This window comes from Seriola lalandi, unplaced genomic scaffold, assembly GCF_002814215.2.
Source record: "Seriola lalandi dorsalis isolate HSWRI2012SDOR001 ecotype SW California unplaced genomic scaffold, Sedor1 jcf7180002054583, whole genome shotgun sequence".
NCBI classification, from domain to species: Eukaryota; Metazoa; Chordata; class Actinopteri; order Carangiformes; family Carangidae; genus Seriola; species Seriola lalandi.
In genome coordinates, this window is record NW_019525136.1 from 1,592,088 (window position 1) to 1,619,303 (window position 27,216).

A 27,216-nucleotide genomic window follows, 5' to 3' on the forward strand; every position below is an offset into this window, starting at 1 on the left:
AAAGTTTCCTTAAAACTTGCAAACACTGAAAAAGTGTCATAAAGACATCTGCCAAAGAAGGAGCTGTATTAACAGCTAAGATTAAGATTATAGCCTTGGGGAAATGGCCCATTTTCCGTAGTTGCTCACTAGGTGGCGCCAGAGGCTAATATAAAAATGAAACGTAATTCAGCTCTAAATTAGAGAGGAGGAAGAAGACAGAAGTCTCACTCTGCTCATTTCTGGATACCACGAATGCAAACAGATATGTCTTCCACATATTGCTTCCCGGATGGAGAGTTAAAATGTAATTTTTTGCAAAAAAACAACCACCCTCTCTCGTGTCACAATTCACGAAAAATGTCTCTTATGCTATGTCAGAGGGCGCATGCGTCAATACAAACACAATTTTGCAGACCGGAAGACGAGCCAGTTTTTATTTGGTGTAGCACATCACCTTTCTATGCAATCTTCGATGTAACTGACTACACACTGACACTTGTTGGGGATACATGTGTTCCTGCCTGTCGCAGTTTACCTGTTTACCGGTAGATGAAGACACGTCTAATGACATCGTTAACTTAAGTGGTAAGTCGGGTAAGTCGCCTGTTTGAGCTTAGCTGTTTATGACATTTATAGCTCTCGTTCCTCTTAAAGAGCCCTATTTAAACTCAGTCATTACAGCTGTGTTACGTTGTGGTAAACTCTGCAGTCTATCTTCTCTATCTGGTTGAGACTATAAGCAGTCTGATAAACATTACCTCCGCACACACTGTCGTTTAGAAGACGTTTAGCTAGCTACTGCTGTCGGTTTGAGCAGCAGGTTAGGTCAACACTCAGTAAACCGTAGGTAGCTCTGGCGCATCCAACAACAGTAGCATCTTAGCTTGCTATGCTAGTAGAGCTTTGTAGAATACAAATTATTTTTATGTTTGGCTACAAGGTTTAAATGTCCCGAGGGCTTTTGTTCTACTGTTACGGTTGCAGTAGCGTTGTGTTCTCGCTGTTGTGCATTTATTGTTGGTGTAAAGATTTGTTCAGGTTGTACCACAGGCGGATACATATTGAAACAACTAAGTTTCACTGGTACATGGCTCTGATGTGGGCAGAAAGTTTAGATGGATTTTTAGGTTGAAGGTTGAAGAACCAAAGACCACACAGAACCATGTATGAAATGATGTAGTATTTTGTTATTATGATAATCACACCTCTGTTGTTGGGAGGTTCAACAGTCTAACTTTATGCATGCAATTCATAATGGGATGAAGCTTTTTTCATTTAGCTGCAGAACATGAACACAGTTTTTGTTTTGTTTTGTTTTTTTATAACATAAGTTGGGTCTGTTTTATACATCCTCATTTCACTAAGAGATTTCTTACATAAGGCAATACATCTGACACGTTTTATAAATTACACAATCAAATTAATAAGCATGAACTTTGCTTACCCACTTTTTATATGAATTTGTCAGATGTTAAGCAATGACATCAACTTTTATTACGAATTACGAATCTTTGTTTAAAAATGTACTATTAGTAAGTATATTATTATCAGATTCTGTTAAACTCCCAAATATCATTAGCAGTATTTGCTTCAAAAATCCAGTATTGGACAGACTAGATACTTGGTGTGACGTATTAGTGCAAGCCTATATGATACAGCGTTTGAAAAGAAAATGCATTTTTATATTAAATACAGTATTTTTTTTTAAAATTTCATTTATTATTATTGATCAATCTGCTGACAATTTCAATTTATCAGTTAAACATTTTGGCCTATAAAACATCCCAAATTTTTTTTTTTTTTTTTAAATGTTCATCACAATCACTGTGAGTTAAAAATGAGAAAAACATTCAGTGTAGTATCATGTGAAACAAGAGAGAGCAGTTCACATCTGAGTAGCTGGAACCATCATATATTTGGAATTTTAACTTGGAAACTAATTTAAATAGTTCCTTTTAAAATGGTTGCAGATTTATTTTCTGTAAAATCAAATAATTATGCCAACCATATTTAATTTACGTCAAGACACCTCAAATCCTTTAACTTACACCTGTGGCAGATGGAGTCTATACTGCTATAGCATGTGAGAATATTTACTTAAACACCAACTACACACTTACAGACAGCCAGAGACTGGAAGTATCGTTTAGCACTTGTATGTTAGTGAAGGTCTTAAGTCATTTCCCCTCAGTGAGAGACATTTTTTCACCACATCTCTGTATGAAAAGTGCCCTGAGATGGCTTCTGTTATGATGTGAGGCTGTATGAATATAATTGGCTTGACTTGACTCTCTGACAATCTCTCAGTATGATTATTATTTGTTTTATATGTTGTTACAGCAGAGTTAAGCATCTGGTAGCAGTATCATGGGTGTTGGAGGTGTCGGTAGGTGCAGATCAATAACAGGAAATCAGTGGTAGCAGATGCTCTCTGGATGTGCAAAGTAGATTTCTCACCCAATCTCCTGAGTTCATTACATGTATGGAGAGGCAGATGAGCCGACATCTGGGGCAAATGGCACATCATCAGGCGGAGTGGTTTGACGGCTGTAGTCAGCATCAAGGGTGTCCTACTGCTACTGTTAGAGCTTAATGGGAGATTGGGTTGAAAAATCTGTATTACATATTGACTTTATCGTAAGTGAAAGTACCTCTATGATAGTGTTTACTGCTTATGAAGTTTAAGGTCTACACCTGTACTGCATGTATAGCTTAGATATTTTTATTATTTTTAAATTATCCCACATGAAATATTTATTGTGCTTGTGATTGTTTTTTCCCAGCCATGCTAAATAAGATCACAGTGTGGAGTAGAGTAGTCAGTGAGTGTCTGAGAAGCTGTAATAATGTGGCTGTGAAAAGAGCCAGTTGTACAGTAACATCATCTGAGAGTCAGTGTTTCTACTGACCCCATGTATGTACCAGGATCTCAAGCTTCTGTCGGGTCTGCGGGTCGGTGAGCTTGAACCACACAGCTCACACTCCCCTGGACTCCAGTCAGTGATTTACAGTGACCCACTGACCTACCCATTAAATTAACATGCACTATGTGCGCACACGTTTATGTGTACAAACACAAACATACACGCATGTCAAATATAGTAAGTGCAGAAACTGGTCATTTGAAAAGTATGTTTCTGTCCATCCTTCTTCAGGTGCTGTCAAATTTCAATTAAGGTCATTGGTGAATAAGGAAGGACGCTATAAACTCAAACACCAGAGGGAGTGACCCAGCAGTGTGAAACCACTCACCTGGGCTGCAGGCGTCTACACCTTCCACCCGGTGAGTGACAGAACTACAGATAATGAATTAATTGTTGCTAAAGATACCATACATGTTGTTACACCCCCAAAGTGTGGAACACACTGCGTCTGGATATTAGAACAGAAAGTTTGATCTGTATTGATTGTACCTATACTTCACTTCATCACGTTGCTTTCTGTTAGTACACCCTTTCAATGGCTCACTGCATTTGTCAGGATAAAGCTTTGGGCAGCACAGTGGTTAACACTGTGCTCTCAGAGCATGAGTTGGAACATGTGCTTTGCCACAGTCCAAAAACATGTAGTTTAGATGAATTCCCTATAGATGTGAAGGTTGGCCTGTCGCCCAACACATGCTGGGACAGGTTCTAGCCTGTAATCAGTTTAGAAGATGGATGGATGAAAGAAGATAAAAAAGATTCTCATTCACTGCTTATTATGAATCCATGGGAGACTTCCAGAATTTGTGACTATTGATTGGCAATACACTATGATATCAGTATTTCATTTATTTATTTGTTGCTGATCATGAGATAGCTGTTGTTTAGCAAGCAGGTTTATTTAATCCCAGAACCAGTTCTAATAGATGTTGGAGTGGCTCTTATGTGGCTGTTCCTTATGTCTTTATTCAGTTTATATAGATAATGACTCTCATACTGCAGTTTAATTTTTTTCAAGTGGACTGAGCAACAAAACCTTTCATTCTTTGTTTTTCTAGCCAACTGGAAATGTGGAGGAACCTTTTACTTAGTCTAATTAGTCTCAGTGTAATAGATGTTACATCATAGTGTTACCTTCATGACACTTGTTCTAATTATTGGCCTGGGGCCAGGAAGGGGCCCTGAGCTCCATATTCTGGGTGAGGTTGACATCATTGGTCAATTCAAGGGCTCTTGAGTCACTTGTCGGGCTCCAAGCCGAGGATCATTGTGCCCTCGGAGACCAACAGGAGCTGTTTCCTCTGATGTCACAGCAGTTTAACTAGAGAAATAAAAATAGATATTATGTATGAGAGATAAATGATCCTACAATCATGCTATAAAAGTATCATTAATTCCAAATAATAACTCCAAACAAATCTTGCGAAACTACAATTCATTCTAAGTAACCGTGAATGAATGGCAAAAAACAAATGGCAGTATAGTGAGTAGGATTAGATCTGCAGACATGTTCCCTATAATGGTGCAGTGGCTGTGAGGAATTTAGCCAGGGCTGACATCATGTCATCACTTGTATGTTGGTTGTTTGGTTTTCTTTGGCTCTTTTTCCTTATCAAGCACGGACACAGTGTGGGAAACAGTTTCTACATTTGTCCTTCAATTTTCCCAACATGGATAGTTAGAATTGCTGGCATTCCTTATTGAAACCCAGGACTCAGCTGTACCACGGCCAGATGAACCCCCCTGCTGGTAATAAGAACGTCAAACAAGTCAGATTACAGTTTTGTCTATTTGTTTTTACTTATTATTTTGTGGCAAAAGGATTTTAAACATTACGACTTGAGAGGTTGCTACTTAGGACATCATATTCATACAGTATGTGCCTTTTAAAAAGCTGAAACTATATTTCCAATATGTCCTGTGAAGAGGAAAAATAACCCATCGAAATTCTAAATGTCAAGGCATGTCTTTCATGAAATATCCTTGAAGCACCAATGTACAGACAAATATCACAGCATCTCACCTGCCCTGTAGTGTACACAGCTCTGCAGACGTTCCCCTGTGCCTCTGCTCTGCCCGACACACGTGTGGCTTAGCGGCTGAGACCAAACAGGATCATCAACTGTCAGCCTCGTGCTTCCCACGGACACAGTGGTGACAGCTTGAACAAGGGAACATGATGTGCTGCCCGCCGCCTTCAGGAGAAGGCCTGACACACTACACCCCCTCACTCCATCCATTCATAGGCGGATCATTTGTGAGTGTAGTGTTTGTGTTGCAGTGTGGCATGCTCATGATTTGATGACAATTTCAATTTCATATTATTTAAAAAATACCACCCAGCTCAGTTCAACCTATTATTCAAATAAAATAAAAAAATAGATAAAATAAAAGATGTTGTCTGAGAAGCCTACGAGTGTCATTATTGTCACTACATCCGCCCCAGACTTTTCCACAGTCTGTGGTCGTCACCCCTTAAACTACAACAAAAGCTGGGAAAGCATCTAGTTTGCTCTAGTTATGCTGTGTCACTTTGTCATTGCTGTTACTCTGCTGTGTAAAGTCACGTCATCATCCTTAGCTAGTTAGTGGCTAAATCTGGTGCAAAACGTCTGAGATTAATGTTTTTGTGCACAGTCCCTGACAAATACTTCAATAAGAAAATAATATTAGTATAGAAAAAGAAATAGGACTGGTGGCAACTTGGTGTTCAACATGTCATGTTTGTCTTCAGTAATGTAGATTTACCAGCTTTACTGTTGTATAATTGTGGTCCTTACAGGTGGATTATACAAAAAATATATTAATTAAAAAAACACCACAAATTCTCAGCTTGAAAAAAATGTGAAAATTTTCCACATTGAACCAAAATAAAGTGTCAAAATCAACAAGTCGCTCACTCTTTAGTCCCTTACTGTCGGAGTAGTCACTGATGTTTTGAAACTTGTTTTCAGAAACCCAACACTATGACTAGTTGTCAAACCAACCAACTGACATCACTCAGGGATTTTTCTCTGACTGTTCAGTTACTCATTAAGTCTCCTTGATACTTCATGAATATGTCTCCACACACAGTGTCAAAGCCTCCCCAGCTCTGTGTTGATCACTGCACCCTGCTTCCTCCAGGTAGACTGCTACAGTGACAGCTCACTTGGCAGATGGTAGGGTTGGCACTTCACGACCACCACCACAGGTCACACACAGACCACCATCACGAATCCTCTGTCATTTTAGTAGCAAGTTAGTCTGTCCAGCTTGACGGCTGTGTGCTGAAGGTTGCTGTGTAGCCATGTTTCAGTGAGCCAAGCACGTGAAATTAGCCCATACATCTGCCTATCTGCCTCTTCCTGGTCACTATTGTTTTCTTTCGATTTAATATCATTTACAGTTTTTTCAAATTCAATTGGTGACACGCGTCTCTTGATGCTGAGGTAACTCTCTCCAAACTCATCATTGGGTGCCATGAATGCTGGATGTCTCTGCAGAGGATTGTCTGGGGTGGATCAGTCATACAGAAACATTGTTTTCCAGGTGTATTGTCACAGAGGACAGAAGGTGTAATGTGAATGAGAACTTGTGGACAAATGCAGAAGATGAGGTTGACTGGTACGATTGTATTTCTATTTTTGTAGCTATCCTTTCCCCAAGTATAGGGAAAATGTATAGTTTTGTATTTCATTATGGGAATGACTTTACTTTCATTTTGTGCACTTGGAATTACTCTATGCAAAGATGAATAAAATGAAGCACTTCTAATTCATTTCTACTTAATATACTTTGACGTTGCATGATCAATTGAATAAAGAAGTGTCCTTTTTGTTAATGGAGTCCAGACTTATGCTAAGTAAATATAAGATACTATATAGATACATATTGTGTATGCTGATACTAGTTGTTTGTGTTTTTTAGGTGACTGTGTAACAAGTGACAAAGTGTTATTGTTGAGTTTATCCTGAGATGTGTTTGAAGTGGTTTGGTTGTATTAGCACATCCTGAAAGTGAGATTAAGTGTCGTGCTGAGCTGCAGGTCAGTAAAGAAAAAAAGTAGGACAAGTTTTGAAAATGTGAACTCTTCTTTTTCATTTTATACAACACAGTGAAAGCAAGCATTTCATAGAGTGAGAAGCACCTATGATGTCTCATGCGTGTCAGATTGAGCCTGCGGTCCATAGATGACTGACACCTGGCCTTGTGATTGGTCAGATGCCATTCTTTGACCTGTGCGTCATCACAGCTATGTCTGATGTGTTAGATCATAACAATGGCTGTCATTAAATGTGATGACAGACTGCTGCAGTCTGCAGCACGTATTGATATGCTTTTAAAAACACAAGCTCTGATGGCTAATAATACCATGCACCATATTTGCATCACTGTGGTCGAGAGTCCAATACACAGCCATTTTCTTCTCTCCTTTTTAATGAAGTACAGTGTGGATTTGTGCTGATTGATAAATCGTTTTTTATGAGTGAGGGGTGAACCTTTTACCCAGTCTCACAACAACTACGGTCGTAGCTCTGTGAGTGTAATCACAACCTTTTGTGAGTAAAAAAGCAGTTAGCGTTTTTCATCACACCACCTATTCAACAAGCTTTAAACATGTAGGAAAGATACATTTTCAACTTTTCCCAAATGAGCGCAGCGTGCCAACAGTAAACTTTTGTAAACTTATTACTACAGCTTGAGACAGCAGCCCCCACTCTCAGCAGTGTTACCTGCAGCAGAAGGAGGAGGACGGAGGAGATGACTGATAGTGACTTTTGTCTGTGTTCTTCATTCAGCTTTACTCAGCAAAACTGTGAATGCACACTTCAATATTTGTTTATTTATCGCAAGTCACATCGCCATCGCAATATTGAACAGTGTCATCGCACATTGCAAATTTTCCTCATATTGTGCAGGACTAGTGTGAACTGGTTTTCACTGTAATAAACTTATTTGCATTCAATCTTAAATGGATAATAAAAATGTTATTATTGTTTCATTGAAGGAGACCACAGGGAGAAAAAGTCAGGCACTGATTGTGAGTGTTATCACCAGTCTGTTATAACAGTGACATAACAGTTTATAGTTCAGTCCTGTTGGCAGTAACAGTCCAGTTGGCTGGACAGTAGAGTTAAGCTTCCTAATAGCTGCATTATGTGAAGTACAGAATCATGGCTCTGCAGTGAGTTGTGCTGAGGATCCACATCCAGCTTTATTTTTATACTCAGGTCTTTTTACGTTTGATCACGTTTATTTGGAGGTTTTGCTCTTAATCGACGCTGCATCCTTTACCACACCCTCCTGTTGGTATGCCTAGAAAACCACATCCCTCTGCGGCCTGTCATTCAAATGTCAGCTGTACACTCAACTGTGTGTCTGTCTGTACGTGTTTATCTGTCCATCTGTCTGTCTGGCATGACTTTCCTCCATTAAGGTCAACTAGAAAGACAGAGACCAACTGCCAGAGTGTAATAATCTGGTTATGAGCTTCATGGCCTGATGCTAAATAAAGCCACATTTCTGTTCCCTTATACACATACAGAGATAATATTGCCGTGGCTATTATCAATATTTTAATTGTAAGAATTGATAACTGTAGAGTAAATCATTACCTGTACTGTATGTGAAAGGGGTCACACATTGTGATGAACCCACAAATATTTATCACCCACTTCTGCACTTCTCCTAAGCTCTACAGAGCATTTTAGCTTGTTTCAGCTCATTGTTTTGTTTTTGTAGCCTTCACTCTCAGGACAATCATTCACATTGTTTTTAGGCACAGCAAGCAGCTGTTTTCAGTAAAAAAAAAACAAAAAACACTGTACACTACCTGCTCAGCGTCAACCAGAAGCTAGTAGACACAGTTAGCAACAGGTCAGTGAACATCATGGAGCATTTAGTCGCTAATGAGCCAAGTATTTCCCTCAGGAAGCTGTGGAAAGCAACACAGAGACATGTTAGACACACATCAATCAGGTGCATAGAAAAACAACTTCAAATGAATGCACATTTTGCTCCATGTCTAAATTTTCCTTTTTAACGTAAAAGCTGACAACATGTCAGTGTCGTGAGTAAACGGGCTTTTTACTCCTTCCGACCTGCTTGTTGAACAGCCAACTACCTTCAGAAACACACCATTTCTGTAACTTTCTAAAACCAGTGATATGAAATTCACACTCACTTCACACCGTGACTGGCCAGCTGTGCAGATGTGAGAAAGGAGCCAAAGATTGAACGTATAGCTCTCCTTTTTCATTTGTTACAGAACTATTTCACGTCACTTTAAATGTAAACAAGTGCAACACCATGAAGAGATTGGAGAGACTGTCTGAAAATGCGCAGTTATCACTGTTTTTCAAGAATGTCATGTCTCCCCCTTCTCCATGACAGCTGGCTCTTCACTCCGCCTTCCAAGAGCTTACAAAGAAATCATATTTGGGGCCAGTTATTGCAACATGCAAGCTGCAACTTACAACCTGAAAGCAGTTTCTCTCACAATAATTTTGACACAAAATAATCAAAAGAAAAAACATACTAATGGCCCATGTTTGGCCAATGCTTGTCCCATGTGAGAGAACTGTAGGACTAACCATTGTCGATCTGTGTATAAGCTGTGCTGGCGACTCCGCTTTATGGAACAGCCCCCCAGGATCCCAAAGATACACTATGCATACACTCAGAGGCAAAGCAAATGACCCCATTCCCAAATGCAAATAGGCCCAGTGAAGCCTTTTTGGTAGACACGTCTTTCAACATCACCCAGGTGCTCAAAGTCAGTGTGGAAGAAATACACCAGTGGGCAACATACCATAGGGCATCCATGTATGAACTGTCTTAATGGGCAGCAGCTGTGGCACTTCACAGTGGTCTGTCTGTCAGTCATTCTGACTGCTCTTTATGTGGCTTCAAACATATCTACAGCACGGTGTGGATTCACAGTAAAATATTAATGTTTAGCCGTAGATTTTCATTTCCTCATTGGTGCAAACAAGCAGGGGTTGCCAACTCAGCAAATTTGTTGCAAGATTTACCAACTTTTCAGACCTCTTTAACAACTTTTTTTCTAAAAAAAATTTTAGTGACTCTTTGGAGAAATCTTAGCTACTTTCCATAGAAGAAAGTCGCCGGTACTGTCCCCTGTGGGTACTCTGTTCAGAAATCAGATGTTTTCTCCATCCATACTAAAAACACCTGAAAAAACATATCACATGACCATTCACATACACTAAGCACAAACATGCCGGTGTAAACAAGGAGATTTAATTATTTTAGGTTTATGTTGCAGTCGGTTAGTTGCAGAAAATACTACAAACAAGGAAGAGCAAAGGCAGTTGTGTTGCACTTAAATGTAGAATTTAACTGCACAGTTGCTTGTAAAGAAAACGCTTGTAATTCATTCTCCATGTTGCATTCACCGCTGGTAGTCATGACTGATAAGGCCCAACCAGGAGGTGAACGTGGGTGTCTGTGACATTATTTCCAAAGGTCTCTGTTTCTGCTCGTCCAGACTACAACGCAACTCCACAGCTTTCAAGCTAAAACACGCTCAACAATGTTTCCAAAATAGTTTTTAGGGACTCAAAAATTCCATAGTGTGGACGCCAGGAGTAAATCCAGCAAAAGCGATATGTTTTAATACAAAAACGTATTAGTGCTACCACCAACAAGGCAAAAAAATCAGCAATTTCAGGTTTAACGAAGTCTTGGAACAAGAAAATGAAGACTTATATTTTGTATTTGTCTTTGTAGAGGCAGCTCTGGTACGTGGATCTAAAGATCGTAGAAGTCACACAGGAGTAAACGGCCACAGTGGTTGTTTTTACTTGTTGCTTACATCAAATGTGTGTAATCTTGTACAACATCTGCTAAACTTGACTCTGAGGTCTCAGCGCCATATGTATACTGAAATACATGAATGCAGTGACGCAGAAACAGGCACAACATATATTATTACATAGAAACACACAGGTGAAATCAAACAAACAGTACCACAGACAGGCAGATAGTCAGACAGATACTGACAAGTATGCATGTTTAATCTGAAGTGCTAAAAAAAAAATGTATGCACTATGACGCCCTTAAACCACACACTCCATTACTTCACCAGCTACACAGTGACACCCCTCCACCAAGGCCAGACAGATTGTCAGAAGTGGTGGCATCACTCGCTGCAGGGTTGTGTCGGGAGAGCTGAGAGGAGTTGTTGAGCTCCACTGACAGGTTTGGCTTCACACCCTGACTGGCCAAGAGTCCATGGGGATGCCCAGAATTAGCACAGCGCTTTCCCACTATGTGAGAATGCTATGGTGGCTGGAACGCCTGTCAATGTCAGACAAGTGTGAAAAGAAAGGTACACAACCTACTTCAAAGGGATTTTTAGGCATCTAGAAAGCTGAATATTTCAACTCTGTTAGTAGTCGGTGGTATAGTCGTCAGTAAACATTTAGTTAAACGAGATTTGGCATATCTAGCATAAGCAAATAATTTTATGTGAAAACGTTGGCTTAAAGAAAAGACAGAGATCAGCATAGAGCACAAATAATATCGAGAGAAATTACCCTCAACAGGAGTGGCAAATGTTCGTTTTATGATCCACGAATAAAAACAATTACTCATGTGAAGGACAATTTGTGATGAAATTAGTGGTATTATTGGTAAACCCCTAACCCCTGCACAAAGTTTAGGAGCACTGCTTAAATCAACGTATAATGAAACACAATATTTTTTCCATCCTAACTACATTACTGGTAAATGCTTTGGTAATTAATAAACAATTTACAGAAATACCAATCATGTCATGTGTCATGTAAAAAAAAAAAAAAAAAAATCTCAAAGCTAGTGCTTTTTTAAACATAGACACTAAATAATACATTTCCAAATGTAAACATGTTAAACTTGTTCTTTTTTAACAATTCATTGTGACTCTTCGCACTGCCATCAGCTGTATTAAATTTCATTGTCATTTCAGCCTCCTCTGCAGATCCATTATTCCTGCCTGCTAGTAGAGGAGCTGCTATTCCATCAATGCATCTGTCCCTTCATAGTTAATGCGTCATACTGTTGGTGTACTTTAAAACTGTTTCATGTTTAAAGTTTGTGGTTGAGTCTGCAAACCTTTCCTGACAAATGTTGGGCCACACCGAGGGCAGTACATACAATAAATAACATTCCTTTCCTTGCAATATCTCAGCCACGAAAACTGTGTGAGCTGAGGAGAGAGAAGGTCTTTGCTTTTCAAAACCAGATCACATGCTGATTCCTCATCTGAATTGTCCTCATCAGAAACTCTGGACTGGCATAGGGGGGGTCTGAATGATCTCTTATTTAGGAAAAATGAATTGATAGCTTAGTATAGTTTAGCATAGTTTCATTGTCACCAAAGGGCAGAATGAGAAGGGGAGTAAAATTTGGTCACAATGCAACTAAACAGTCGCAGTCTGGAGTCCCGAAATGCTTTTATGAGCATCATAAAATTCATTCACAGATGGTCATAAATCTTGTGGATCATGAAACCAATCGTATACATTGCTCAAAAAAATGAAGGGTACACTTAAATCACACATCGGATCTTGATGAACGAATTATTCAAGTTGAAAATCTTTACTGATGTACATTGTATAAACAACAGTCAATGGAAACCAAAATCATCAACCCACTGGGGGCTGGACTCACAATCACACTGAGAATCAAAGTAAAAAACTGAAATCACAGGCTGATCCAACATGAACTTCATCACGGCAACTCAATAAGACTCAGTAGTGTGTATGGACCCTGCATCCCTGTATGCACTCCCAACAATGTATTGGCATGCTCTTGATGAGTGGCAGATGGTGTCCTGGGGAATCTCCTCCCAGACCTGGATCAGGGCATCAGTGAGCTCAGTCTGTGGCGGTACTCGGCGGCGTCGGATGCACCGATACATAACGTCCCATAGGTGCTCAATTGGATTTAGGTCAAGGGAACGTGAGGGCCAGTCAATGGCATCAATGCCTTCATCATCCAGGAACTGCCTACACACTCTGGCCACATGAGGCCAGGCATTGTCCTGCACCAGGAGGAACCCAGGGCTGCACCAGCGTCAGGTCTGACAATCGCTCTGAGGATTTCATCCCGGTGCCTAACAGCAGTCAGGGTACCGTTGACTGTGACACGGAGGTCTGTGCGACCCTCCAAGGATCTGCCTCCCCAGACCATCACTGACCCACTGCTAAACCGGTCATGCTGGATGATGTTACAGGCAGCATAACGTTCACCACGGCGTCTCCAGACTCTTTCATGCCTGTCACATGATCTCAGTGTGAACCTGCTCTCATCTGTGAAGAGAACAGGAAGCCAATGGACGACCTGCCAATTCTGATGTTCTCTGGCAAATGCCAGTCGAGCTGCACGTTGCTGGGCTGTGAGCACATGAGGATGTGGGGCCCTGATGGCACCATCATGGAGTCTGTTTCTGACAGTTTGGTCAGAAACATGTACACAGATTGATATCCCTGAAGTTTAAGTGACTTGGTGTTATACTGTGATGATTAAGTGTTCCCTTCATTTTTTTGAGCAGTGTACATGAATTTCTTTTATTTAAACCGTTTAAGAGACTCGTTTTGTATTTGGAAGCAGTTTATATCACAGAGGTGGAAATCTTCTACAAGCTCTCTGCTATAAAATAGAACCAATTAAATTCTGCCAAAACACAATGTACTGGAATTACTTGTAAATTCAGATGAGAACCTTTCTCCACCTTTCTGTTTTTAATCATTCTGTTAATACTGTTTGTTTTATGTTGAGGCTTTTTAAGTAATGCAGGTGAATATACACAAGCACGAGTTGGGTCCACATTATCTTTATGTAATGTTCCAGTTTGCCACCCAGTGTGCAGTGGAGGAGAGGAAGGATGAAAGCTTCTTGGAGCGACAGTTATATGAGAGAGGAATGGTAATGAGTGGGCTGGAAACCGTGACAGCTGGTCTGCCGCAAGTAGGGGAGTGCGAGAGAGAGAGAGAGAGAGAATAAGAGGAGGGGTTACATGTGGGAGTACACCACGGCGAATATGGTAGGACGACGACTCGTTGCAGCCGCAGCCCAGTTTTATTGAGCAGATGAGCAAATGAGTGAGCAAGCGTGTCTCGTCCAGACACCCACACTGCCTGGGCTGGTGTCCTAGGAGATTAGCAATACATTGTTACGTCTTTCTCTGTTTTTCTCCCTGTGCATTATGTTGTTTTTAATACCTGATGCCATCTCAGTATACATCCATCCCTGACATTTTGTGTATTGGCACCGAGAAAATCTTTCATTTTGGCATTTCCTATGTGACAAGCTGACTCATACCATATCTTTTTAGTTGCAGATTAATGTAATGTACCCCACACATCTCTGGATGCAGAGCCACTTATTGTGTGACACCTATTACCAAATAGGTAAACAAAGACCTCAGTAATAGATGAAGGAGAGAGAGAATAGTGTATTAAAAAGAGATATTTTGAAAAGGAAAAAAGTTTAACTTTGTTCTGCTCACATCTCACCTAATTATGAGTTTTAGAGATGGAATAGGTGAATATGTGTGTCAGACTCTCTCACACAATTGTGTGAAATATCTTTCCAAAGCAGTGGCCGGTGTGGACTCCCGTCCTGTTTGTATGCAGAGTGAGAGCTGCTGGCAGCTGCATTGTTGGGCAGCAGTGATTTGCTTTTGTGATGAACATTTTTCAATCAATTTTCATAAAGTGCACCACTCGTATTCCTCATTTTCATACAGCTGGGTACCACAACGTGAGCTGCCGTGATCAGAGTCTGTGATGGTGCCATGACACAAGTTGTTTTCCACACAATAAAAAGAACACAGTGAAGATTTCAGTGTCAAGAGGAAATACTGAGAGCGGACATGAGTAAAATGTTGTGGTAGCAGGTCATTGCTAAATCAGGTTTAAGACCTTGGATTACATCATCTCCTTGTTGAGCTATCAGTGTCAGTGGTGTTTGGTCATTGATGAGGATGTTTCATCCTCATGAATGTAACAGAAATAGAACACGAGAGCTTGCAGCTAATAAAATGTTAATCCCTGGAATTACACAGTCTTCCTGCTCATTTGACACTGTAGCTGCTGGTGTTTGTTTTGCATGAATGCACACACACACACGCACACACACATACACACACCCACACACACTATGGGGGTTTCTGATCCTTGATCGCTCTCTTGGAGTTGAATATTGTTCTAGTTTTTACACCTTTTTCTAGCTGCATTGTCTTACCTACCATGTGCGTGGAACACGTTGCCATGGCACTGGTGAAAAAGCTGAGGTCTCCCTGTTGTCACACTTTGTTCAAAGACAAACATAGATTTCCAAACTCTCTGCTTTTCTGTATCTTAGTATATTCATTTCCTTTATTTCTCTCCATGTGTGTCCACAGGGGAGCTGACCACTGAGATTTTGTGAAAAACGAGATCATCTTTTCAAGAACAAAATGTAAGAATAAAAAATCATTTTTAATGTGCTTGCAGACAGGATACGCTCACATGTTTTTATTACATGTATTCACTACCATTATGGACTGCGTCATGACTTCCAGCTCTCTCTGTGATTTTAGCTTGATTAGAACAATAACCTCTCATTAAAACTATTTAGTTGCAGCGTAGCCTGTTTAAGTGGCACTGAGGTAATGTAATGGCATTGAACACTCTTGAAAACAAGTATGGTCTCCTTCATAGATTTATACACAAGTTGTTCTATTTTTAGTTTTGTTGTAGCTCTTGCCTCTTTTTTTCCTATAGTGTAACATCAAAGTTATGAAGTAATTTCATTATTGAGCCAGAAGTTGCATTCCATATACGGTCGTCAGTCAGGCCAACTTGTGTGTCATTTGTGTTTGTGTAGCTTCACAAATGGTGTGTGAAATATGCCCGAGCCCTGGACAATCTGTGGTGTCTGCACATGTTTGTGTGTGTCTGTGAGAGTGAGAGCATAAATGTGCATAAACACCAGTGGTTCTGCTTTCACATGTGGGACTATTAGAATTGACTCAGGCTAAACTAGTTCTCACAAAACCAGAATCAGTTGATTGAGGGAATTGTTGTTGGACTGTATTTTGATGGATTAGCTTGTTCTCAGGCAGCAATCCCTCTCATTCTTCTCTCCCTCCTTAGCGTTCGGTTACAAGGTGCTTAAGTAAGGTTAAATTTATTATAGAAAAATAGTAGCTTTGTCACTGAAGAGACAAAAGAAATGTTTGCTGCCATATCAGCCAGTGATAAGACATTTATGGAGAAGTTCCCTGACATAAAAGTGTTGTTATCTCGTGATAAAAACGTGTGTATCTTAGGGCTGCCCCCTAAAACTTGATGAGTTGATGCATCCTTGGAGAATACACTTCTTTCTTTAGCTGCCTCACAGTTCACAGAGCAGTGCAGGAGTAACAGAATGGCAGGCTGTAAACTTTACAACCAAGTCTTATCAGTGTGTGTCTTGTCAGGAGAGCTGCTAGTGCTCTGGCTTTGGACAGGTTGTGTGCGTTTAAAGGAAAAGTGTTAAAAAAATGCTGATATTTTGGCCTGACTTTAAGATGTTTGAGGTAAACATCTGTTGGAAAGCTTTTATTTCATGAAACATAAGGAGTTGTCGACCAGGAGAGGAGAGAAACGTGACAGTAAATGACAACAGAATGCAGTAGATACTCTCACATTGAGCTGAAATGAAACATGCGCATAAATCAGATAAATAACAGAAATGATTTTTTTTTTTTTTAATTCTTTTGTTTATTTAATTCTTTTTTTTCCGTTGGTTTCTTGGGGTGGGCAAAAACCACAAAACTAACTGACCAAACCACAAAAGTGATGGAAGTAGAGAGAGGTGAGGGCAGAGCGACTGGTCTCCGTTGACTGTTCTGATCCTCTCAGCTCCGCGGTCCAGCTGACAACAATGTGACATCTTAGCCCGGTGAGACACTCCGCGGTGCAGAAGGATTTCCTAACTGATGGAAAAAAGGAACAGATAGTTGGATCTTTGTAGTTCGACTGACAGAACTCTGGATCGTGTACAGCCCTAGTGTGTATTTATCTTTCGCAGTGTAAAACCTTCCCACTGAGTAACTATTCTGGGAAGGTTGCAGCTGCAACACCTCATCTTTGGAGTTATAGTTGGAGCTTTTACCTTGGCCCTTTCACATGGCTCTTCCCAACGGATGGAGCAATGTTGCTAAATCATTCTAATCATTCAAAAATATTTAAAACTACGCATTTCAAATTAATATTTCACCCCTTTGAATAGGGGCTATGCACTGATGTCACTTTTTCACATGGTACAATCCCACTCACAACCCAACACAAACAAATATCTTGATGAAATCAATCAATCAATGAAGCCATCAGATAATTTGCCTGTATGACATACCAGAAAGTCTGGTTTTCCCTTCATGCACCATACAGTGCTTACAAAAAGTGTGCACCCACACTTGGTCAAAGTACAGAACACTTTGCTAGAAATACGAAACATATGGTAATTGACTGGATAAGTAGTCACCCCCCTTCTATGACGACCATAAATCAATTCTGGTGCAACCAATAATTTTCAGACATCTCACACATGGAGTTCATCTTTATCAAGCTCACTTTAATAATCTTCACTTTTATAGAAGTAGCAGTAATATTCAACTTTATTTACAGAACACATTTAAACACGACTTGAGCTGACCAACAAAGGACAATTAAAATAAATAAAAGCAAGTAAAACAAATGTCTAGAATAAGAAAAACACAAGGAAAGCATGGGAAATATACAGTATATATAAACATATAAACATGCTAACAAAAAAAGCCATTGAATAAAAATGTGTCCCTAGCCTTGATTTAAAAATAGAAATGGAGGGAGCACATCTCAATTCTATTGGCAACTGGTTCAATCATTTTGGAGCAGCAGCTGCAAAGGCTCTGTCACCTTTTACTTTCAGCGATCATGGGATGTACTTTTAGATCTAAGAGATCTCGGAGCTGAGTGCCAATGGATAAGATCAGTGATGTAAGTTGGGGCCTGGCCACTAAGAGCCTTAAAAGTAATCAGCAAGGCCTTAAACTGAATTCTAAACTGAATAGGGAGCCAGTGAAAAGAGGTTAAGACTGGGGTGATGTGCTCAAGCTTTTTAGTACCAGTCAACATCCTTACGGCTGCATTCTGGGCCAACTGTAAGCGAGATAATGAATATTGGGGAATATAAAGAATAACAATAGTCCAGTCAAGTTGTGATGAAGGCGTGAATTACTTTCTCCATATCATGGAAGGGCAGACTTGGTTTCAGTTTGGAAATGGTTCAGAACTGATAGTAACTCATTTTAACAACAGTGGAGACGTGTTTATCAAGGCAGAGCTTGGAATCAAAGATAACACCCAGGTTTTTTGCATGATACTTCACACATGGGTTGAGGTGGTCTAGCTTACTTGCAAGGAGACTACTGGATTTAGAGGGATCATATATGAGTACTTTAGTTTTGTTGCTGTTCAACTGAAGGAAATTGTTTGCCATCCAGCTGTTTAATGTCCTCGAAACAGCCCAGCAGAGGTTAAAGGGAATCCGTACATTTTAGTTGCTGGATTTAGCTGTGTATGTGTGTGTTTCCAAGAGGGAGCATATACAGGCTGAATAGGAATGACCTATAGCCACTCAGAATGTCCTGTTTTTAAGATAGGATCCAAACCACTTTAGTGCAGTACCCTCAATACCGAGCCACTGTTCAAGACAAGGCAAAAGGATGTCATGGTCGACTGTATCGAAGGCAGCACTAAGATCTAGTAAAACTAGGATCGTATTTTTCCCAGAGTTAACAGAGCTGTTTCAGTACAGTATAAAATTCAGTACTGAGTAATATTAATGGGTGGTCTGTCTTCCATTGGGAAGATCAGGTGCAGCAGTTTAAACAACAACTTCAGTCTGAATGTAGGAATAGAAACACCAAACAATTATCTTATCAACTTAAAATTGCTGAGAACCCCTACTGTATACCCCATTGCATGGAGCTAATTCGGGTCATTCCTCTATGTGTAAGGTTATTTAAGGCTGCAGCTACTTATTTCTGGACTAAAAGTACAGACATACACCAACATGCTTTTTAGGAGTTTATGTTAATGGGGTTACATCTGGCCAATCGGTGTATTTTTACATTTTACAACCATGTGTTTGAAAAATTACATTGATTGGTTCTCTAATTATGCTGACTGAAAACAAAATGTGTGGTGTATCTGAGAGAAAATCTGTCTGCAAATCTTTTTTTCTACCCTATTACAAGTAAGCAAAACGGTTGTATAATGGTGCTGTTACACTTACATACTCAGAAACACCCTCACACACACGAACGGAGTTGTCAGTTTGCCTGCAGAGTTTGCGGTTATCAAGCTGTGCTCTGCAAGTGGAGTTGTGTTATTTGAGAGACCTTGGGGAAGTGAGAGGCATGAACCTGAGGAGCTGTTCTGTTCCTCATCCGCTGCAACACGGAAGGTAGCTTTCCTCATACTTTCCCCTCCGCCAGGCACCCGACAGGAAAAAGCTTTAATGGCACTGGCTCGTATTGTCATAGCTGACAAAACACTTGACGCTTGCAAAGAGCAGGATAATTCTCATGAAATGACTCAACTCTATGATAAAAAGCACAATAATGAACTGAAAACCTCCAGTCCTGTATACATGAACCATTGTCATTTTGTCAGCCTCAATTCACTACTCATTGCACATTATAGCCATAACACGAGACATTTTTCTTATGATTCTTGGCGTCTTTAGAAAAACAGGCTTTTATTTTTGTCTTTTGTGCCATGACTGGACAAGTTGGTCTTTCCAGTTTCCTGAATCTTTATCAGTCAACTGCACTATTTATCATGAACTTTCAATGTACTCACTAACATAGAATTGACATTCTCTCTAATTTACTGCCTTCTATTAACAAAAAGAGTAGTTGTAGTGAAATAAATGTCAGTTGTGTTATCCAGTCTGCATCTGTAAATTTACAGTATATATCACATTATATATACTATATAGATGTTTAACAGTGCATGTTGCCTTTTTGAAAAAGCACAGGTGTGTTTTTGGCGTGAATGGCACTCAGCTGCTCTGTCCAGCTGTACTGTTTTGGCCTAAGAGATTTGAACTTTGGGATTTTTCCAACTCTCTCCCCTACTATGATCTAAATATAGAGGACTCAATTACCATGGTTAATTTCAGCAATTCCTGTATAATTAGTCTATTTCTTTTGGAAAAGTGCAGTAACTATGTTTCCCGGCAGACTGGGAAAACTTTCAAATTCATGTGATAACTGATTTTTAGCTATACTAGCAGCGCTGTATGAATGCACTGTATGGCTCTACAAACAGTTGAGAAATGAGTATACAGCCTTACACACCTGAAAGTTCATCTACCACCAATCATTTCAAAATTTCATTTGAAAATTGTCCAATACTTTGAAGAGGGGACTGTGTCCAACAGTTTCTGTAACTTTCCAAACCCGACAATCTGACATTCACACACACTTAATGTATTGATTGGCTTGAATGTAGTGATCGGATTGAAAAAGTAAGGTGGCTTTAAATTTCCCTGTCTTCCAAGTACAGCTGAGTGCAACACTATGAATGTGTATCGTTATCCTCATCAGCTGGAAGCACTTCTGTGCCTAAGTAAGGCCTCTCAGAGATACACATTAGCATGGTTGTAGACTGTTGTTTAACAAATTGAAACATTTCCCTTTTGTTTGTATAGATCTGACGGGGGTGTGCAGTGACAACGGAAGAAATAACCCTGTGAACCGAGACGAATACGCTAAAGGTTTGCACAAAAAAGATTTCATCTGTTCTCTCTAAACTTGCAATGTGTTCTGATATGTAGTCTTCAGGATGTAATGCTGGATAGACTGATGGCCTTATTTTTTTTTTTCTGTGGATACAGAGGCCAAAGGGATAATTGGGAGGAACACACTGGCCACTTGTTGTGTTGGTTCTATCTTCTTTCGGTATTTAAATATTGCATATTTGGACAAACCTTAGCTACCTTACACAGAAAAGAGTCACCGGTACTGCCCTGCGAGCGAGAGACACACCTCTCAGTGTGTACTCTGTTCAGTGAGTGGCAGAAACCAGCTGACACTAGGCAGAACTCAAATACGACATAATGATTTTGCTAATTAATGTAGTACATCATTTAGCAACTTTTCCAGCAGCAACTTTCCATTGAAAGAATTGCTTACAGCGGTTCCACAGCAGTTTTCAACTATGTCCTCAGTTCTACACATTGACCACACATGGTCCAGCCATGTCCTGGTTTTTCTCTAGTCTTGTTGAAATATGTGACACTGGAAAATCATTTGACTCTGTGGTGACAAAAATTGATCTCATGATGTTTTGTTGAATATGTCATCATAACTTGTTAGTGTTGAAATGAAAACAGTCATAATCATTGACATTGTGATTTTTGTTCATATTTCCTAGCAGCCACAGATCAGTGTAGGACACACTGCTGTCTCCTTTCATCTCTGGCTTAAGGTGGTGTATTTGTCTAAACGGTAAAATGTTGAGTGGTCAAGCTGCTTCGTGTACAAGGCCTGTTGTTTTTGGTCAGTGTTGTTTCCCATGACTCTGAGATGAGCCAGAGGAAGCCCAATGTGATTTCCACACAGTTCCCAGGCCCTCAAATCCCTCCAAACACAGGCCATTACACACAGTCACACATACGCACACACACTTGCTCAGAAATCAGGGGACAAATGTGTGTGTGTGCGTGTGTGTGTGTGTGAGTGTGTGTGTGTTACTAACATTAAAAGATATAAAATTAAATTGCCTTGACATCCTTTGGTAATTATTATACAAATTCCAACCCTAACTTGTCAACCAAATACACACACACACACACACACACACACACACACACACACATACACACACACACACACACACAAACACACACACACTGGCCTGCGGGCCTGTCAGAATAATGACAGCTGCAGCTTGTCCAGTTAAGAGGCCCACAGCTTTATAACAGGGGCCGACTGCAGCAGTGCCTGACACACTCACACTTCAGGTCACTTGGTGTCAGTGAAACCTCTGAACTTTTTTAAGATGACAACCACTTATATAAGAGTTGTATTAAAATAGGGAAACTTCACTCAGTCTGGTTCTGAAACTATGGACAGAGGTAATAATTAGCTGGTTAGTCTTGAATAGAAACATTAGTTCCAGGATGTAACTCTTGTAAAACCAGGATTTGTTGTTTTTATTTTTTGGTTGATCAGTCTTCATTCTAAGCTAAGCTAACTGCTAGCTGGCGCTTGTATTTCGTGTACAGACACAAGAGTGGTATCGATCTTCTCATCTAATTCTTGGCAAGAAAACTAATAGGTGTGTCAAACTATTCCTTAAAGAAATTTGTAGTCACTGAACCAGTATCTGGTAGCTGCTGTAAAATGAGCCACAGAAAACCGCATGGAAAGTATTAGTCATTTGACTTTTAATCAGATATGTTGTATTTGAGAGTATTTCTTTTACAGTCCACAATAAGGAACAACTGTCTGGATTTGAAGCCTGTTTACTTTTATGGTTGACATTAAGGGGTTGGACGTACAGTATGAGTGTGTGATAGAAATTGAGAAAGTCTGACAGCTAAATAGCTTTGTTTTGTTTTTTTGTTTTTGCTTTTTTGGGGGGGTTTTTTCATATTACATGTTAATTGTTCGGCTGCAGTAGCAATAAGATACTGCACCTTGCAAATTGTTCCTTTTAAAGAATTTCTCTTCGGTCTTTCAACACCACTTGTATGTATGTATTTGTTTGTTTTGTTCTTTTTGTTTGAGATGTTTTGAGTATGGCCCCTGTCCTGCTGCCTAGTTGTTTTGCAGAACCTCCAGGTCACTCCATCAGATCAGACTCGATGTAACTATGTTTAGCAGGATTACCTCACCCTCTCTGACAGCTTTTCCCTCTTAGCAGATTCACAGCAGTAAAAGCTGCTGGTTTTAATGAGATGTTCTGGTGGAGCTGGTGGGGAGAGCGCTGCTGTAGACTGTTACTATAAAACTGTTTTTAGACTGATGCAGTGACCTAGGATAAACCCATATTTACCATTGTTCTAAGGGGCCCACATGTATTAACAGCCAAAGTCTAGTTAAACCCAGGTTTAAAGTGGATCTGAGCAAATGGAAACAAGTATCTATAAAAGCTACAAGATTACTACACAGTTGTTTTAGATTTATTATGTGATCACACCAATTTTACAGCGTGTCAGTCTTTGTTGACATAAAGCATTTCAAAATAATACTTCCGTTAATTCCGTTCATTTGATAGAATAAAAGTTTAGTTTAAACTTTTGGATTTGTTTTATTGAATATACCATTGGTTTCCAATCCCCAAATTACTCCTCATCAGGATTATGCCTTTTGTGAATTGACTGTCAAAATGAAAATGGACTAATAGAGAGAGGCTTAAAGAGTATTCAGTTCAAATCAGTTTACACAAAAGAAAGTTGAAGAAATATATGAGAAGTCGTTTGTGAATAGGTCCCATCATGCTGTCATCATTTAAAGGGGAAGTCAACCCATGAGCTGTACAGGAAAATCCCCCTGATGGGATCTTAACACTGGTGGTGAAGGGGTGAATAGCAATGATTGAGGATCTGGATGGATGAGATATGGAGCAGGAAATCAAATGAGGTCAGTGGAAGGGGCCATGGACGCTGGTTCAAAATCTGATTGGATTAATAGAGAGAGAGAATAAATAGAGTAGCATGAAGTTCGCCTTCCTGATTGAACTTTTGTTGAGCTTCATTTGTCCAAAGTTGGAAAAACCGGTGACTCACAGGAAGTCTCTAGCCAATGAAAATAAAAGCACGATTGCTGCTGCTGTGAGCTTACTCCATGAATCTGGTTATGTCTGCCATTTGATAGGCGAGCTGCATCTGTCCATCCATTGCATGCCAGTAGACGGGCATTAATATGCAGAGACAACTGCTCTATTTCTGCATGATTGATGCATGTGTGGAGCCTGTATGTGCGTATCAGGGATAGTGAGCAGAGGACCAGTGCATGACTCATAGGAGAGGAGGTGATGTGTCTTTTTCTCGCTCCTGACTCCCAACCTGCCGCTCTCTGATAAGAGAGAGGCTGAGACAGTGGGCTCTGGTTAATCCTCTCTCTGCATCCAGCCTGCTGTCTGCCATGAAGAACAATAGATGGGACAGACCAGTCGTCAGTCTTTTCTTCTGGCTTCTGTTTATAGCTCCTGAATCACCAGGGATAGAGTGGGTTGTAATGCAGTTGAGTAACTCTTGATACTCTTTGCCGATTGTATAACAATCCTTCTCTTTTTCACCCCCCCAATTTCCTGTTTCTTCACAGCCCACCTCCCAAGCTATAAATTGGATTAAATAAATACATTCTGTAAATAATGATTTTCTCACCACTCTGGATTAGAAATATACACACATCAAAGGTTCAGTCATACACAGTAATATAATTAATATGACTACCAAGAGGGAAGAGAGCGTCATGGTGGTGCTTAGACACTCCTGAGAAGAAAGAGTTGTTCAAAAGCTTATTAAGATTATATTTAACATGTTTGACCTTTATGACTTGAATCCAGACCATCAGCATCAGATCTAGTCTGATGGTCCGGCGTGACAGTGAGAATTATTTTGTTATCAGGTTCATCAGGTTGAACACCTCACCTGAAGTTCACCCTATTCTCGTGAAGTTCACTCATTATGCTTAAATGTTTAGTGGGTTTACTCTTTATGTTTTGCTTTTTGACTGTGAATCGCTGTATACACGGTCTGGCAAGGTTCTCTCTCAGCTTTGAGTTATCACTTCGTATGAAGGTTGTACTGTATTTATCCTCTTGTCTGCTAACATTGTATTATTCTCACTGCCCCAATCCAACCACTTAACAGTCAGAGAAATACAGTTTTAATCTGCACCTGTTGAAATACAGACAAGTGTAGAGTAGTCCCATTTGTTCCATTAAACAATCATATTTTTTCTGTTGAAATAAGTTTTCATAATCGTAACTTTGCCTTTTTCACTGGAGTCACCCACTTTTCAGCCTACTCTCTTCAGTAAGAGCACCTCAGCTAATCACTTCCCAAAAAATCCTTGATACAAAATGCTACGGTTATCATTTTCAGCATGAAAAAAATTACTATTACTAGGTGGTTGAACGTGGGTGATGGAACGCAAGTATGAAACAAGAGGAGGATGGTGGGCAACATATCTACAGTATGTCTTTCCAAATTCCAAATTTATCTTATCTTTTGGCATGAACACATTTAAGTTTAGTATTGCCAAAGCAGGTTGTATAAGGTTTCCACAATGTAAGCATAGAATTTCAGTGGGAGGCACAACAGCAGCAAAAGAAGTGGAAAAAACATGCATTTGAGTGAAAGTGTGTCTTTCGTACATCTTTTACAGGTCTGTTTGATAAAAGTCTGATTGTAGGAGTTTAGGAAGATTAATTTCTTCAGACCACATTTTGGTTAATGACTGTGATAAAGACTCTGCTCCTAGATCTGGATCGGATCTTATTCAGGAGATCTAATTCATACAAAACTGGAGTGAGAACTAAACCTACACTTAGAAATGCACACTTAATTACTCTTTTACTAAATTCACTCACTTTTTTAATACAATATCACCAGCTTAAATGCATATTATAATTATAATAAGTATAATTCCCCATCCCCATCATTATTTTAATACCACCTCTAATATTAATTTAGCTCACTTCTTTAAACTCTGCAGCTGGTTCATTGCTAAAGATTAATTACAATTCATCTTAAAAAATGGGAATATTCAATATTTTTATTCATATGATAAATAATTGCCAACTTAATTGACAAATTGTTGTTTACTTCAGTTTTTTTCTTGAATTAATGCACATTATCACACTGTATGTTTTACACAGTAACGGAGGTTTAAGATGCTTTCGTCATTTGTTTTGGCAGCCGGTGTGGTACATCGGATTAGCCTGTTCAGCGAGTTGCATCGGCTCACCCACCTCATGTACTGCAGTTACATAACACACGAGGAGATTTGTTTTTAAAACAGTCCTGTCTCCTCATTTCAGTGAGCAATGAATTAACCTACTGTACATGTGAAGCTATGAGAACAGCTGCTGTTTGTGAGAGACTCTCTGACTAAAGCTGCTGCAGGATAAAGGAGTGTGCACCGTCAGAGGTAAACTCTGTTAATGGAGTAGTAAAAAAAAAAAGAAAAAAGAAAAAAATTATAGTGGAGTAGTGATGCACAGTGCAGCTTCTTTATAGAGGTTTCGTGCAGTATGTAAGTGTGCATGGCTGCACATTGTCATGTGGTTGTTGTGGTGGGGTGTATGTAGATTCCTTTTCTCTCCATTTCTCTTTCTTTCTCACATTACCGCCCCCCTTCTCCCTCCCTTCCCCCTCACAGGACTGTGCATTGTTACATTCATAACCATATGGTGTGTGGGACATGACTCTACTTCCCTGTCTGCTGGCCAGGTTTCTGCTGATTCCTGTATGTGTTTGGTAATCGGCAGTTATATAAAAAGGTGGCGCTTGTAATTCTGCAACACCGTCATCACTGTAGTCCCCACATGCGTTATCTGTCCTGTTGAGAGTAAAGCTCCTTGTTCCAAGCAGATCCTCAGAAACGTGGAGCATCGGACACCTACATCTGCACCAGAACATCACCTGAAACTTTGACCTGATAAAACGAGTTTGTTAATGTGAGCTTTTAGTGCGTTTTTACAGAGCAGCTTTCTGAGAAGAACAGTAAGAACAGACATTGGTGTTGGTGGGTGGTTGAGAGAATAAATTGTTGTAACTGTCTGCACTGTGACCAATGGTAAGCCTGCTTTATTTCCCAGAGTTTACTGTCAAATCAGCAACAGGTCCTGTTTTCAAACAGCTGATGGATTGAGTATAGATCAGCTGTGTGGCCCGTGTGTGTTAATCCACAAAAACAGGAAGACAGTGGAAGATTTGTCACTTGATGCATATGTGCTTCTGATGATATCTACGAAGTGTTCACTGTGTGCAAAGGGATCTGCACCGGATACGGAACACAGGCAGATATTTAATGGAGGCTCTGCCCAGTCAGTCCCCTCCATTCAGGGTACATGACTTACACACACTCTTTTTCGGAGGTGTCAGTTGGAGCTGTACCCTCGTCCACTGCTTTTACGCTACTATTAGAAGGAAGTGTAGCTTTAGGCTTGTTATTTACTTGTTTTTATATCAGCAGATAATGACCAAATCATCTTTGCCCGACACAGGATTATCTTCTTTGAGAACTTGTGATTTTGCGCAACATAAACAGATCTAAACATGGCAATAT

General features: G+C 39.9%; 1 protein-coding gene across 4 annotated transcripts in view; it reads left to right on the forward strand.

The window, feature by feature from the left end:
- The first annotated feature begins 427 nt into the window (after positions 1-427).
- The window catches only part of ncalda (neurocalcin delta a), a 72,049-nt gene continuing 45,260 nt past the window's right edge, over positions 428-27,216 (forward strand). Inside the window, exons 1-4 of one of the 4 annotated variants that reach the window (XM_023418635.2) lie at positions 428-567; positions 3,138-3,265; positions 15,301-15,356; positions 20,622-20,687. The gene's annotated coding sequence lies outside the window, so the exon portion shown is untranslated. Of the gene's footprint in view, positions 577-3,137; positions 3,266-15,300; positions 15,357-20,621; positions 20,688-27,216 lie in introns of all 4 variants that reach the window. The other 3 variants (XM_023418638.2, XM_023418637.2, XM_087177215.1) reach the window with 3 other exon arrangements.